This window comes from Natrix helvetica (genome assembly GCF_964273705.1).
Source record: "Natrix helvetica genome assembly, chromosome: 1".
NCBI lineage: Eukaryota > Metazoa > Chordata > Lepidosauria > Squamata > Natricidae > Natrix > Natrix helvetica.
In genome coordinates this window covers 363,149,252-363,164,032 of record NC_138548.1, presented here as the reverse complement: position 1 = coordinate 363,164,032, position 14,781 = coordinate 363,149,252, and positions in this window count along the sequence as shown.

The following is a 14,781-nucleotide window of genomic DNA, read 5'->3' as shown; positions in this document are numbered from 1 at the left end:
TTTCTGTAAATCTTGGGGGGGTATGGAGTGCTGGCTTTGTTTGAGTAAGTGGAATGATTGGTTGTGTGGTTGTATCACGATTGTTAGATTGGTGCTGGCTGTGTGTACATTGTTGTTTTGTATTGTAAAGGCCTGGGTCAGGGGTGGCGAACAAGTTCGACGAAAAGAGCCAAAATTTTAAACTGTGAGAGTCAGAGAGCCACACCACGCAGTGACCTGCCAAAACAGACAAACACTCACACAAAAGCATATAATGTTAACAATAATATATTAAACACATAATATAGCATGCTCAGTCAGGTGTTTTTTGTTATAAATTTTTATAAACCCATTAGAGCTGCTGTATAACTTTTAAATCCATAAATAAGTGGAATCTCTGTCCACCTAACAACCTACAAGATTACTTGATGACCACAACCAGGAATGCCACACTTGCAGTCATTAAACAAAGCAGTCACATATCTCGCTTAATGACTGCTTTGCTCAGTGACGAGATTGTGATTGTAAATCGAGTACAACCTATACATGGGTAAAGCCTGGTCCTAATATTATCTTCCTTTAACCTAATATATGTATTATAATATATATATGAGTTTGGATTATCTTTGATATCTATTACAATTACAGGCTGTGAGAAAAACACTCGTAGAATTTTGGGAAATATACTAACCATGGAAATTCAATTAAATGTTTTCTCCTATTTAAAACTCTGCTGCTCCTGAACCCAGAGCTTCAATATGCAACCATTATTATTAATTTGAGCAATCATTAGAACCTCACCGGAATCCTGCAGCAACTGTGCTAGACTTTGAAGCATTATTTTTTTGGTTTATCTCAACAGCAGAGGGCGCTGTTGAGATAAACCTGGAAGTACGGTCGACGCGACGACCAGCTCAGAGCTGGTGGAGTGCAGGCAAGCATCGACCGTACTTCCGGGTTTAGCGCGCGATCCGAGCCACAGTATACTAAATAATGGTAAGAGGCAAAGAGCCTCATTTATTTTGGCCGCGAGCCGCATGCGGCTCGCGAGCCGCGTGTTCGCCACCCCTGGCCTGGGTGGTCGGTGGGGTTTGTTTGTTGCCTAGGGCTGGTTTCCAGATGTTTGGTAGGTGGGAGGTATCGTCACGTTTATTCATGTTGTAGGAGTGTTTCTCTATTTCAATGTCTTCCATAATTATTCTCTTGTTGAGGTGTTCTGTTTTGGAGATTAACCTGGTTCCTTCAAAATTGATTTCATGTCCTGTAGCTTTAAGGTGCTGGAAAAGGGAGGAAGTTTTTTTTCTTTTTTTTCTTACTGCATTCTTGTGGTCTGTGATGCATGCATTTATTCTCCTGTTTGTTTGTCCTATATATGTAGCAGGGCAGATTTTGCATGGTATTTCATAGATTCATTGGTTTTCTAGCTGGATCTTGCCTTTGGGGTTTCTTAAGATGTTGGTTATTTTCTGGTCAGTGATCAAGGCTGTCTTGATATTGTGCTTGTGGAGAATTTTGCTGATTTTATCTGTGGTGCCTTTGATGTAAGGGAGGAGGGCGATGCCGTTGTCCTTTTCTGTGTCTTGGTTTTTTGGGAGAGTCTCCCTTTGGATTAGGTTGGTAATTGTTTTTCTTTTGAATCCGTTGGAGATTAATACATTTGTGAGTGTGTGTAATTCAGTTTTCAGGTGGTATTTGTTGGCTAGGCGTTTGGTTCTGGAGATGAGGGTCTTGGCTACAGAGTTGATCTGTGCAGGGTGGCGATGGGATTGTGCATTTAAGCAGTGGTTGGTGTGTGTTTTTTTCTGGTAGATAGTGTGTCCTAGAGAGCCTTTGTTTTTTTGTAGATTAGGACGTCCAGAAAGGGAAGTTGTTTGTTTGCTTCTATTTCCCTGGTGAATTGTATTTTGGGGTGTAAGCTGTTGAGATGTGTGAGGAAGTTGTCCAGTTTTTCTTTCCCATGTGGCCAAATCACGAAAGTGTCATCAACATATCTAAGCCAGAGTTTGGGTTTGTGTTCAGATTTATCTAAGACATTGGTTTCAAAATGTTCCATGTATAAGTTTACAATGACGGGTGAGAGGGGTGATCCCATGGGTGCTCCTTCTATCTTTATTTATTTATTTATTTATTAATCATTTTTATATGCTGCACCCTCTCCACCAAGGGACTCGGGGCAGCGTACAATTTACTACATAACAAATGAATGACAAGGAGGAGATATACAAAAAGCATTATACATACATAATAAATAAATAATCAATTAATTAAAAACAGCAAAAGGCAATTAAAAAACAATTAAAACATCCAGAGTCAAACCTAATTTAAAATTGTATTCAGAGGGATTAGAATAGCTATAATTCAAGCCAGGCCAGCTAGTCAGAACAGGTGGGTCTTGAGTTTCATGCGGAAGGAGCGGAGATCGGTTGTTGTCCTGATGTCGGGGGGGAGGTCATTCCAGAGGGCTGGGGCCATCACAGAGAAGGCCCTGCCCCTCGGCGCCGCCCTCTGGCATTGCTTGGTGGACGGCACCCGGAGAAGTCCCTCCCTGTGAGAGCGAATTGGTCGCAGGGATGTATGGGGCAGGATACGATCCCGCAAATAGCTAGGTCCTGTAATAATAAATAATAATAATAATAATATTTAATGCTTCTAGACCGCCCCCTCTCCCGCAAGGGACTCCCGCATGGAGCGCTTTAAAGATAGTAATCAAAACCTTGAAACGCACCCGAAAGACTACAGGGAGCCAGTGCAGCTCGCGCAGGAGTGGTGTCACATGGGAGTACCTCGTACTCCCCATCACTGCCTGCGCGGCCGCGTTCTGGACCAACTGCAGTCCTTGGGTGCATCTCAAGGGAAGCCCCATGTAAAGAGCATTGCAGTAGTCCAGCCGAGACGTCACCAGCGCATGAGTGACTGTGCGAAGGGCATCCCGGTCCAATAGGGGGCGCAATTGGCGCACCAGGCGAACCTGGTGGAACCCCCCCTTGCCACGGCTGCCACATGGTCATCCATGGACAGCCGGGCATCTAGGAGGACGCCCAAGTTGCGTGCCCGTTCCACGGGGGCCAGTTGGTTGCCCCCAATGGCCAGCGATGGGGTCAGCTGGTTGAACCGAGGGGCCGGTAGCCACAGCCACTCCGTCTTGGAGGGGTTGAGTTTAAGTCTGTTGTCTCCCATCCAGACCCGTACGGCTTCCAGACACCGGAACATCACGTCAACGGCCTCGTTGGGGTGGTTCGGGGTGGAAATGTACAGCTGAGTATCATCAGCGTACAGATGGTATCCCACCCCAAAACCACGGATGATCTCACCCAGCGGTTTCATATATGTGTTGAACAGGAGAGGCGAGAGGACCGACCCCTGTGGCACCCCACAAGTGAGTGGCCTCAGGGTCGACCGCTGCTCCCCTGCCAACACACATTGCGTCCGGTCGGAGAGGTAGGAGCAGAACCACCGTAAAACGGTGCCCCTTACTCCCAGCCCCTCCAGCCGGCGCAATAGGATACCATGGTCGATGGTATCGAAAGCCGCTGAGAGATCTAACAGAACCAGGATAGAGGAACAACCCCTGTCCTTGGCTCTCCAGAGATCATCAACCAACGCGACCAAGGCTGTCTCCGTGCTGTGCCCTGGTCGGAAACCGGACTGGCGCGGGTCTAGATAGTCATTTTCCTCCAGGTGGCGTGGGAACTGCGTAGCCACCACACTCTCTACAACCTTCGCTAAAAAGGGAAGGTTGGAGACCGGACGATAATTAGCTAGCTCAGTTGGGTCCAGTGAAGGCTTCTTGAGTAAGGGCCTCACAACCGCCTCTTTCAAGGCGGCTGGTAGGAACCCCTCACTCAACGAAGCGTTCACCATTCCCAAGAGCCAGCCTCGTGTGACCTCCCAGGATGCCAGTACAAGCCAGGAGGGACATGGGTCCAATAAACATGTGGTGGCTCGCAGTCGCCCACGTAACCTGTCCAAATCATCGGGGGCAACAGAGTCAAACTCCTCCCAGAATGGTCTCTCAAGACTGGCCTAGGACGTCTCCCCTGGAACACTGAGGGAGATCCATTCCCTCCGGATCTGAGTGATTTTATCCTGCAGATATTCCCCAAATTCCTCTGCCCTGCCCTGCAGAGGGGCTTCCCGCGGCCTCTGTGATAGAAGAGAACGGGTCACCCGAAACAGGGCGGCAGAGCAGTTATCTGCGGATGCAATGAGAGTGGCACAATATCGGCGTTTGGCCACCCTCAATGCCACAAGGTATGTCCTTAAGTAGGCTCTTACCTGTGTTCGGTCAGATTCGGAACGCGAAGATCTCCATCTGCTCTCTAGGCGTCTCTTATGGCGTTTCATCACCCTCAGCTCCTCGGTAAACCAAGGGGCCAGGGTGGTTCTTTGCCGTAGGAGAGGCCGCAAAGGCGCAACCCGGTCTAGGGCCCCGGCGGCCGCACTATTCCATGCCGCCACTAGGTCCTCCGTCCGGGAGCGGGTCAGGTCGACAGGAAGTGTCCCAAGCTCCGTCTGGAACCTTTCTGGTTCCATCAGGCGCCTGGGGCAGAACCATCTTGGACATTCTGGTTCCGCCTCCCCGCGGTGGGGGGTAGTACCAGGGAAGTCAAGCCGGAGAAGTGAGTGATCTGACCATGACAGGGGTGTGATGGCTAAATCCCCTATTCCCAAATCACTCACCCACTGGCCAGAGACGAAAACAAGATCCAGAGTGTTACCTCCCTCGTGTGTGGGGCCCTGAATTACTTGAGTCAGGTCCATGGCTGTCATGGAAGCCATGAACTCCCGAACCGCCTCGGATGTTTGTATCTTTGTCCATTATGGATGAAGTACGTGCTGTAGAATGATGTAGAATGTTGATGTAGAATTAGTTTTTCAATTGATGTCAGGGTAATTGAAATACCTCATTACTTTGATAGTGTGTTTCCTACATTTATTTGTTAGTTGGTTAGCAAAAACTACATCTATTTTTTCTTCCTGCTTGAATGGCCTGTAGTATTCTTTTTATTTATTTCTTTTTAGTTATTCTTTTTTTTCTGTTATATTGATCCATATGCATTCTAGGACATTGTTTCATTTGGCTTCATGTATTTCTGTAGCAGTATAGTGGTCCTTTACATACAGTTGAAATCCACCTCCTCTTTTATGAGATCTGGGTTTTTTGAATAGTTTGTATCCTTCTATTACTATGTTCCAGTCATGGGTTTCATCCCATCAGGTTTCTGTAATTCCAAGTACATCATATCTACCTTTCATGTATTAATAATTGAAGTTGACCCTCTTTGTTCCCCAAACTTTGTGCATTTGTATATAGACATTTGAGATCTTTATGTTTGGTTCTGAGTATGCTTCCTATGACTTCTATGTGGTGTTTGAGTTTGTCTTCCTTCCCATCTTTCCTTACCTCATTATTTGACTTGCTTTCTAGGGGTTTTTGTTTGGAATTAGGTCCTGGAGACTGGTCATCCTCCCCCCTCAATTTTAGTTTAAAGCCCTCCTGATAAGTTCAACCAGTCATTATCTGAAAATATTCTTCCCAGTCTTTGTGAGGTGCAGTCCATATTTTGCCAAAAGCCCATCATGGTCCATTTTTTGGGGTGACACTAATCTTTAGCCATTTAAATGATTATCCACTAAGACTCCAAGTTCTCTTTCACAGTTACTGACATTAAGCCAAGTTTCATCTAGTCTGTAACTATACATTCTTGCCGAAATGTAAAACTTTACTTTAATCAACTTTGAATTTCATTTTATTAGATAGGGCTCAGTGTTCAAGTCTGTCAAGATCTTTTTGGATCTTGAGCTTGTCCTCTGGGTGTTGGCTATTACTGCCAAATTAGTGTTGTCTGTAGATTTGATGAGTCCCCCTTCTATTCCATTGTCTACATTGTTTATGAAGATATTGAAGAGTACTGGGCCTACAAAGGAACGTTGGGATACCTCACTGCTGACTTCCATCCATGTGAATTTAGTTCCATTGAGGATTACAAATTGAGTACAATTTTTCAGCCAGGTGCAAAGCCACCATGTGGTAGGGCTACCTATTCCACATTTTTATAGGTTGCCAAGAAATAGTTTGTGATCTACTTTATCAAATGCTTTACTCTAAAGTATACTGTTTTCAGAACATTTTGCTCATCCACTAATTTAGTCACATTGTCGAAGAATGAAATAAGATTTGTTTGGCATTATTTGTTTTTGACAAAGCCATGATGGTTTTTATTTTAACTTGGTTTGCTTCTAGGTGTTCACAGATTTATTGCTCAATTATGTGATTGCGCGGCTTGCTGCCACGCGGCAACGACCTCGTCTGCTTTTGGGACCCTCGTGAGGGTGCACCTGAGCTAGGCTTCGAGACCCCCGCAGGGGTGAGAACCCTCGTTAGGGTGAGCCTGAGCTAGGTGGGTTTGGCTCAGCTAAGGAAGCACGAACACCATGATGTGTTAGAACGCATCAACCAGCTCAGCGAGATGCCAGAAGACCCCCACTGGCTGATTGAGATGATATTTAGTAAGGCATACAACAAGGGTTTTCGTAATACAGCACATGATTACATGATTGGTTAAAAGCTTGTTGCAGGGCAAAACTTAAGCAGGTCAGAAGCTTTCCATAGGATGTGGTTTTCTCTCATGGCCGGAGTTCTCCGGACAGGCTTTGTGGTTTAGCGTTTCTGCATAAACAACAGGTGCTTTAGCTCGACAAAGGATGTGGTATTTTATGTTGTTAGGCATGTTAGCTACATCTCCTCTGTTTTTACTTTATTAAAGCTGAAAACATGGAGCTTTTACGTCCATGGAGGTGAGTGCTATCTCAGGTCGCGAGTTGCCCTCCGACCCCAAGCTTCCTGTGTCCGCACCTACCATACTTTCAGCGTCATCTTCCGAATCATTATCCAAGGAGAAATGTAGCAAGGGTTGCTTACTTTCATCTGTTGGCACCAACATATATGCATTATTCTCAAGCATCATATTATAGAAACATCACAGTTCATGGCCATGTGGTTGGAACAGGATATGCAGAAATATACACAGTGCAGCTACATTTTCCACATTGCAAGCTGTTACTTCCTCAGTTTGAAAGTCCCTGTTAAGATGGTTTCAATATTACTTTAGCTTTGCAAGCACAGCTTTCTAATTTGGGACCTCCCAGTGGGCATCCATCTCAACCCGCATTTACTACTCAATTTATTCCAGTCCCAAATTCCATATATGTGTTCCAATCAGGAACAGTTAACAATGACAAACTATTTGAGATGGTATGAACAAAGATTGGCAAAACACAGGGTAATATTACGCAGCCTAAAGCAATCATTCCAATAAGCGCAACTACAGTTTGCAAACCAGGCAATTTTGACCACCATCCACTAAAGGCATCAGAGAGGTCCATCCCCTTCCATGTTTGCACAGGATTGTTGGAGACCATGGTTCCTCAGGGCAGGTGCCAGGCAGTGGAAGGATTTTTGTGCAGGGTCTGTAATGCTGGAGAGCTTCCTTGTGGCAGAATTATTCCATTTGATGCACAATTCCGCAGGAAATGAGATAAAAAGTGTCACTGAGTAAGTGTTGTTCACAGTGTGATGGTTTGTAAAGTCATCTTCTTACAAAGGGCTAGAAAAGGAGCTATTATCAGGAGAGGGATATCCCTGAAGTTGTCTATACAAGGCATAAACCTGACCCTGGGGCAACGTGAGATGTGGTTTTGGAATTAAACATGTAGAAAGCAAATTCTCCTTATATACACTTCAGACAAACAAAAGGCATCAGTTTGTGTGATGTATGCAAGCTGTACATATAAGTCTTGTTTCATGTGTTGTTCAAGTAAATGTCTGGGTGATATGACAGCTCAAAATACAGTTATTATCAATTAAACACAAAAATTGCAGCACACAAATTCTCGGGTGCGCTTTGGTGGTTAAATTCTTCACATCTCCCCATGTCACTGGATGACTGGCATGACAGGGTCGGGTTGGTGTAGAGTCACCGTTGCCATCTCTGGGATAGGAGTCAGGGGTTGGTGGCACAACATCTTTGGCTGGATCCTGTAGATGTAAACACAGCAGCCTAGCCCCACCCCCAAGTAATTAAAGTAATCAGTCATAACCATGTTTTGTCTGGTAATTGGTGTAAATATACCAGATGAAGAGGCAAACTTGTTTTTTGTTGAAAATGTCTCTGATAAGCGGTCGAATTAGAAATTGAAAAATTCAATTGATTCAAAGTAAATAAACAAAGATTGAGTTTTGTTTTGCAGGGCTGGGAGGCCGAGGTATTTTTCCTCTTTTGATTTATTCAGGGCATGTTTGTGAGTCTAATTAGCCTGCCCTGCAATTCCCTGGCCATGAGAACTGCAGGGCAAGCCAATTGTGTGTGTGTTGGACAATTGGGCATCCCAACATTGCAAAGGTACGAATGCAGTGGTTATCATATGTTTGGTGGCCTAACCCCTTTGCGAAGTGGCCATTATGAAACCAGAATAAATGTCAATGGAAACATGTAGATATTTCCACGGGGCAAATGAAGCATATTGGGTGACATCCATTTGCTAGATCTGTCAGGATTCAGTGCCCCTAGGATTTACTCCCATAGGCACTGAATGTGCTTGATGACTGCATGTGGGGAATTGTTGAATGATTGCAGCCGCTTCTGTTGAAGAGAGATCAAATTGTTTCATAAATGCCATTGAAAAGGCTGATGGCTTCTGATGTGAGAAACATGAAAGGAGTGTTGTCTTTTTGAAATAAGAGTTTGTAGGGAAAGAAAAAGGACAGCAAGGTAGGTTCAATGGAGGGAGAGAGATATTTTTTGCTTCCATCAGCAAACACTGTTAAAACAATTTCCGGTAGGGTGGGGAGAAGCAGATGAAGAAGAAGCAGGAAACGCGCCATTTTGTTGCAACGCAGCAGCAAGAGCCCCCATCTTGTGGTCAGTTGTACCCACGATGCGGGACGATTTGCTATAGGTTGAAGAACGTTTTGACAATCCCTATTAGCATTTTCATCAGAGAAAGTTCATCTCGGGCATCCTCATTTTTCGTCCTCAAAAACATATCTCAGACTTCCTCTCACTTATCTGAAATCCTCTCTTCCAATGACCAGTTACTGTACAAAATGCACATTGATTTGGTCCCAAAACAACCTCCAACTGCCAACGCTAACATCTCGTTTTTCTACTGTCCTTAGCAACCTCCTTTTTTCTTCCTCTGTCTCATTCCTTTTCCCACTTCCATCCTGACTTTCCATTTCCTTCCAATAAACAAAGCACATATCATTCCTTTTCCCATCTATAAACAAAATAACCTTTTTCAACACCAATATCTGATCGTCCTTCTAAGTGTCCTTGTAAACTGAGCTGGATTCAAACAAAAAATGTTACTCACTCTCTCTAACTACATCTCTGTTAGAATATTGTAATTTCTAAGTCATCTCTGTAAAAATTCTTAAAAAGGCAGCAACTAAGCGCTGCCGACAGACAGATAAACAAACAAACAAACAAACAACAAATCAATAAACAAATAAACAAACAAACGTGCCATCTGTTAAGTATGCAAAGTGCACGCAAACATAAAAACATAAAAGAGAAAAAAAAACTTCAAAAATAAAACAAACAATCTAAATAAGGTAATTTGAGTCAATATTAAATTTTTCCAAAAAGCAAAGTTGAATTAAAGCTTCAGATGCAGGCATCAGATATCACCCTTAACCCCGCCTTTCTGAGGTTGGCAGGGAGAGGGGAAAAAATGGTGAAAAGAACACAGCCCCCCTCCTCCTGCCTTCTCACCAGGGGCAAAGAGGGGGGTGAGAGGAAGGGAAAAAATGTTTTGTTAAAACGACAGTCTCTTTTAACACAACACGGTCTGCTTTTTCAGCCAACAAACCTTACATTTCAAGCGTCCAATACTGACTACATACACACCCATTCACACCTGTAGTTACATTTCTTTTGCCACATTAATTTTACACACTATCATTATAGATGCAAAGAACGGTAAGTCAAAGGAAATTGAATGCACAGCGGGGGAGGATTGCAAAAGCAGAAGTCAGGAAAGGGAAAGCGAGAGTTGTATTTTTTCCGAGGACACATAAATCATTTTTGTACTAGGGTTTTGATCCCTGATGAAAGAGAGGGCGAGATGTTACAGACATGCCCCTCCTTGGATTTTTACACTCCCTTTTAAAATAACACTTTCCTTGAGATTTGCTGCCTTGTAATAAAGCAGCTACTAACAAATTAGTTTTATGAAAAGATATTCTTATGTCCTGACACACTTTAATCATATCTACCAAATATATTTTAAAAGGTAAATCAAATTCTTTTTTTTTGATATCATGGGCAGGACTTTCCTGTTATTTTTAAAATCAGCCAATTGTTTTGGTTTATTGGTAAGAGTTTGCCATGATTAAGACAGAAGGCCAATTAATTCTTTTTTCTTTTTCTTTTTTCTTCAAATGAGGGAGAGATTTCCCTCCATTTGAGGCAATTTTAGTCTCCATTTTTGATGTGAGGGATGGTCTTATGCCCTCTAAAGGCAGCTAAAAAGAATCAGTTAATTCTCTCAGTTCATGAAAGGTGCTGCAATGTCAGATTTGGAAAGAGGATATACAGTGGTGCCATTAATTTTCTGCAGACGATTGGCTTTCTTGATTAAAAGGGAAAGTTCATCCCTGTGAAAGGCATGAGACTTTGAAAGTGAGGAGCTCATACTCACGATGCGCTTGCCCGACAGGTGCGTGAGATGAGAATCAAGGCGCCGAACACGTAGACACGGGACTCGGCGTGGGACGTCCGAAGGCAATTCGGCACGTCGGGGTCACCAGTTGTGATTGCGCGGCTTGCTGCCACGCGGCAACGACCTCGTCTGCTTTTGGGACCCTCGTGAGGGTGCACCTGAGCTAGGCTTCGAGACCCCCGCAGGGTGAGAACCCTCGTTAGGGTGAGCCTGAGCTAGGTGGGTCTGGCTCTGCTAAGGAAGCACGAACACCATGATGTGTTAGAACGCATCAACCAGCTCAGCGAGATGCCAGAAGACCCCCACTGGCTGATTGAGACGATATTTATTAAGGCATACAACAAGGGTTTTCGTAATACAGCAGATGATTACATGATTGGTTAAAAGCTTGTTGCAGGGCAAAACTTAAGCAGGTCAGAAGCTTTCCATAGGATGTGGTTTTCTCTCATGGCCGGAGTTCTCCGGACAGGCTTTGTGGTTTAGCGTTTCTGCGTAAACAACAGGTGCTTTAGCTCGACAAAGGATGTGGTATTTTATGTCGTTAGGCATGTTAGCTACACAATTATATTTTTATTATTTTTAGCTTTCCATCATCCATTCTCAAGCACATCATTAATAACATTAATATCCAATTATCTATATGATTATTATCCAACCATTAAAATATTACTAATTTATTATAATCTGTGAAAAGCACACACACACACACACACACACACACACACACACACACACACACACACCTATATTAAAACTGCCATACTTCTGCCTAGAGTTCAGGTAAGAGAGAGAAACCCACAGCTGGGTTATGAGATAAAGAAACTGATAAGGGATTCTCCTAAATTTTCAGGGTGAAAAAATGTTGGTAGGAGATTTGTATTTTCAGAAATGTAAAATTCTGTTAATGCAGCATCACAAGAAAGTAGAATTAGCTCATTCGGCCATCTTTTGCACCTGCTTTATGGAGGACAACATTACACTGGCAACTTTCTCCCTGGCAAATCCATGTTTTATGGATTTTTTAATTGCCCTTTTGCTTTCAAGGCCTTTGTGAATAATATTTGTTTGTTTGTTCTACATTTAGGTATATCCAGTCTAGAATGCTCCATATACTTTACCAATTTCATCTATTATTTATTTTATCAATATTTATATGATTGACAAATTTTGCTGAACCTTTCTTTTGAGGACAGTGATAACACTTGTTCTCCCAACTCAGGATATTTGCAAGTGAGATAACTGTAGCAGAAAGACTCAAGTCTGAAAAAAACAATGTGGGATAGAAAAACCAAGGTTTCTGCTTTTAACATTCTTGGATATTTCTGTTCTAGTTTCATCCCTTTCTGGAGAAAAATGAGTTTTGCAACCTTTCCAGCATGAAACTGCATTTGGACCAAAATGGTGATGTGGCAGCAGATCTGAACATCGTAAGCTTGATAGTTCTCTCCAGGGAGGATCCCATTACAGAGCAACTGGGGAGTTTTGAACGACAGAGACTTAGTATTGACCAAGCTGCTCTTTCACAGCTTAAGTTGCTCAATAAGGTGGGTGAAACATTGGTGTCTTTTCCTGTTTTCCAAAGCCTTGAGACACTTTCCAAGTGGCTAAGCCAATACAGTGAGAATTGAATGTGGGGAATAGAACCCTTATAGTTTCTTAAATGTCTTGGAACAGTTCAGTACGATTGGCAAGGTATCCTTCAGATCAGTAGTGGGATTGAAAAAAATTAGCAACCAGTTCTCTGTCCAGTTGTTTAGTGGGCGTGACCATGGGGGTTATGGCCTACTTGGCCTCCTCACAGGGGAGTTCACCCTTCCCAGGCTTCGCAGGCTGTTTTTGAGCCTCCGGGAGGGTGAAAATGGCATCCCTGGGACTTCAGAGGCCCTCTGGAGGCTGGAAACAGGATCATTTCCAGACTTTCTGGGAGTTCTGTTTTTCACCCTCCCCAGGCTCCAGAGGCTTTCCCCAAGTCTCCGGTAGGGCAAAAACAGTCTCCCTTGGCCTCCTGAGGTCCCCCAGTCCTTGCTACAACCTGTTTGGCGAACCAGATGCAAAATTAGCATCCAGTTCACTCGAACCCGTCTGAACAAGCTGAATCCCACCCCTTCTTCACATGCTGTAATATAGAGCACTGTTTCCAATTGATTCAGCTATGTCCTATGTGGGATGCTAGGTGATAATTCTTTAGGACATAAATCGTGGTTATTTTGTGTCCCCTGTGCAACTAGTATCTGTATAAAACAGATATACAGATTATGTATGGGATTTTGGTGCTGATAGCATCATCCTGTCTTGTTTACTTGCCTAAGATTAGCCCAGGTTCCCAGTGAAGTGAAAGAGGCAAGGTGTCACGGAAGAGGCCAGACACAAGGATAACTCTAATCAAGACTGGACATGCTTCCTGTTGGCACCCTTAGGGAATATGCTTTGGAATTCAGGTTTAGTTTGTCATGACTGGGCAAGTTTATATTCTTAAATAGACCATACTGGTCAGAATTTTCTATACTTGTCTTTCATGCTTTGGGGATAGGAGAATAGGTCTTCTGCTCCTAGTGAGAAAGTCCAAGGCCTTCTATTCACAAGAAATTATTATGACTGTTCTGATGTTCCCTGACCAGAAAACTGAAGCACTGAAACCAGGACTGATCCAAAGAAAAGCCCTTCTTCATAAAGGAAGAAATGAGGGACAATTTGAAAAAAAGTTACTCAGATTTGATCTTTGGCTTATCACTTCATACGGAACATCCTTGAATGCAATTGTTTATCTTGATTGTCAGCTACCTTAAGTTTCTCTGGGAAAAAGGAGATTCCATATTTACCCAATAATAAATGTAGCTCTGTCTTTTCATGCTAATTGGTGTCTCCTAATGGTGGTTGTTCAACAGAAAAAAAAACCTTTTTGTGGAGACAAGATCTGTTTCTAAGATCTTGCTTGATCTTAGAAACATCTCCTTATGTCAAAATGGTTTATATTCACGTCACATGTGATACAGCAAAAAGTGCCTGACTTACCATTTTTGAGGTTTATGTTCTCATGACTCAGCTCCCTTTCATCTCTCTCTAGTTTTGGAAACTAGGCAGTCAGTTTTACTCTTAGTTCGCCAGTATGGTGACCATATAAAATTAGTAAATAAATATACAAATGAACAAAGAACAGTTGACAGCCTAACTTTGTAATGAAGTTTTCCTTTATTGAAGATGGTGTGGACCACTTTCAACTGGGGATGGTCTAGAAATGTAACATGTAGCCCAAAAGAAACCTTTTCAGACCTAACTGGTCACAGATTTCTTCACCACAGTTTTATTCCATTTTAATAAATCTTGTAAAATAGAAAAAATCATAAACTTTTTAGAATAAATTTCATTCTAACCTTTAATATGAATACAACATCTCACTTTCAATTCATGGGTAAATGAAGAAAGCAGGAGTGCACGATGATAGAACCATGTGGAGAACCACTATTTGTCACTTCATGTTAATTCTTTTCTCAATTGCTCAGTCCAGAATTTAGTAAGTACAAATGTTCTGTATTGGAATTAGATATTCTGGAAGCAAAGGGAGAAACTAATGAAGAATCTGTCAGTTGTTGTATCCCCTGAAACATTGAGAGTTACTTAAAAAGTTATTATTTACCTACCGTATTTTCGGAGTATAAGGGTGTGAAAATCTGGGTGCGTCTTATACACTGAATACAGTATGTTTTACAGTATGTTTTGCCTCCCAAAACACCACCACTTTCACCAAAACGGCCTTTTTTTTGCTAAATTTTGCCCCCCCCCCCAACTCCTAGGAGCACTCTATAACCTTCATAATGTCCTTCTTTTGACACAAAACGGGCCCATTTTCATGAAAAATGGGCTGGTTTTGGCTTATTTTTGCCCCCCGACCCCTCCAGAAAACACTCTAGAAGTCTCCTAAGAGCTATTCATGCCATTGGGAGTTGGGGATGGGACGGGCCTGTTTTCGTGAAAAACGGGCCATTTTTGGGAGGTTTGCCGAGTGCAAAAACTTTTTTTTAAATTTGCCTCTTCAAAATCTTGGTGCATCTTATACTATGGTGCGTCTTATACTCTGAA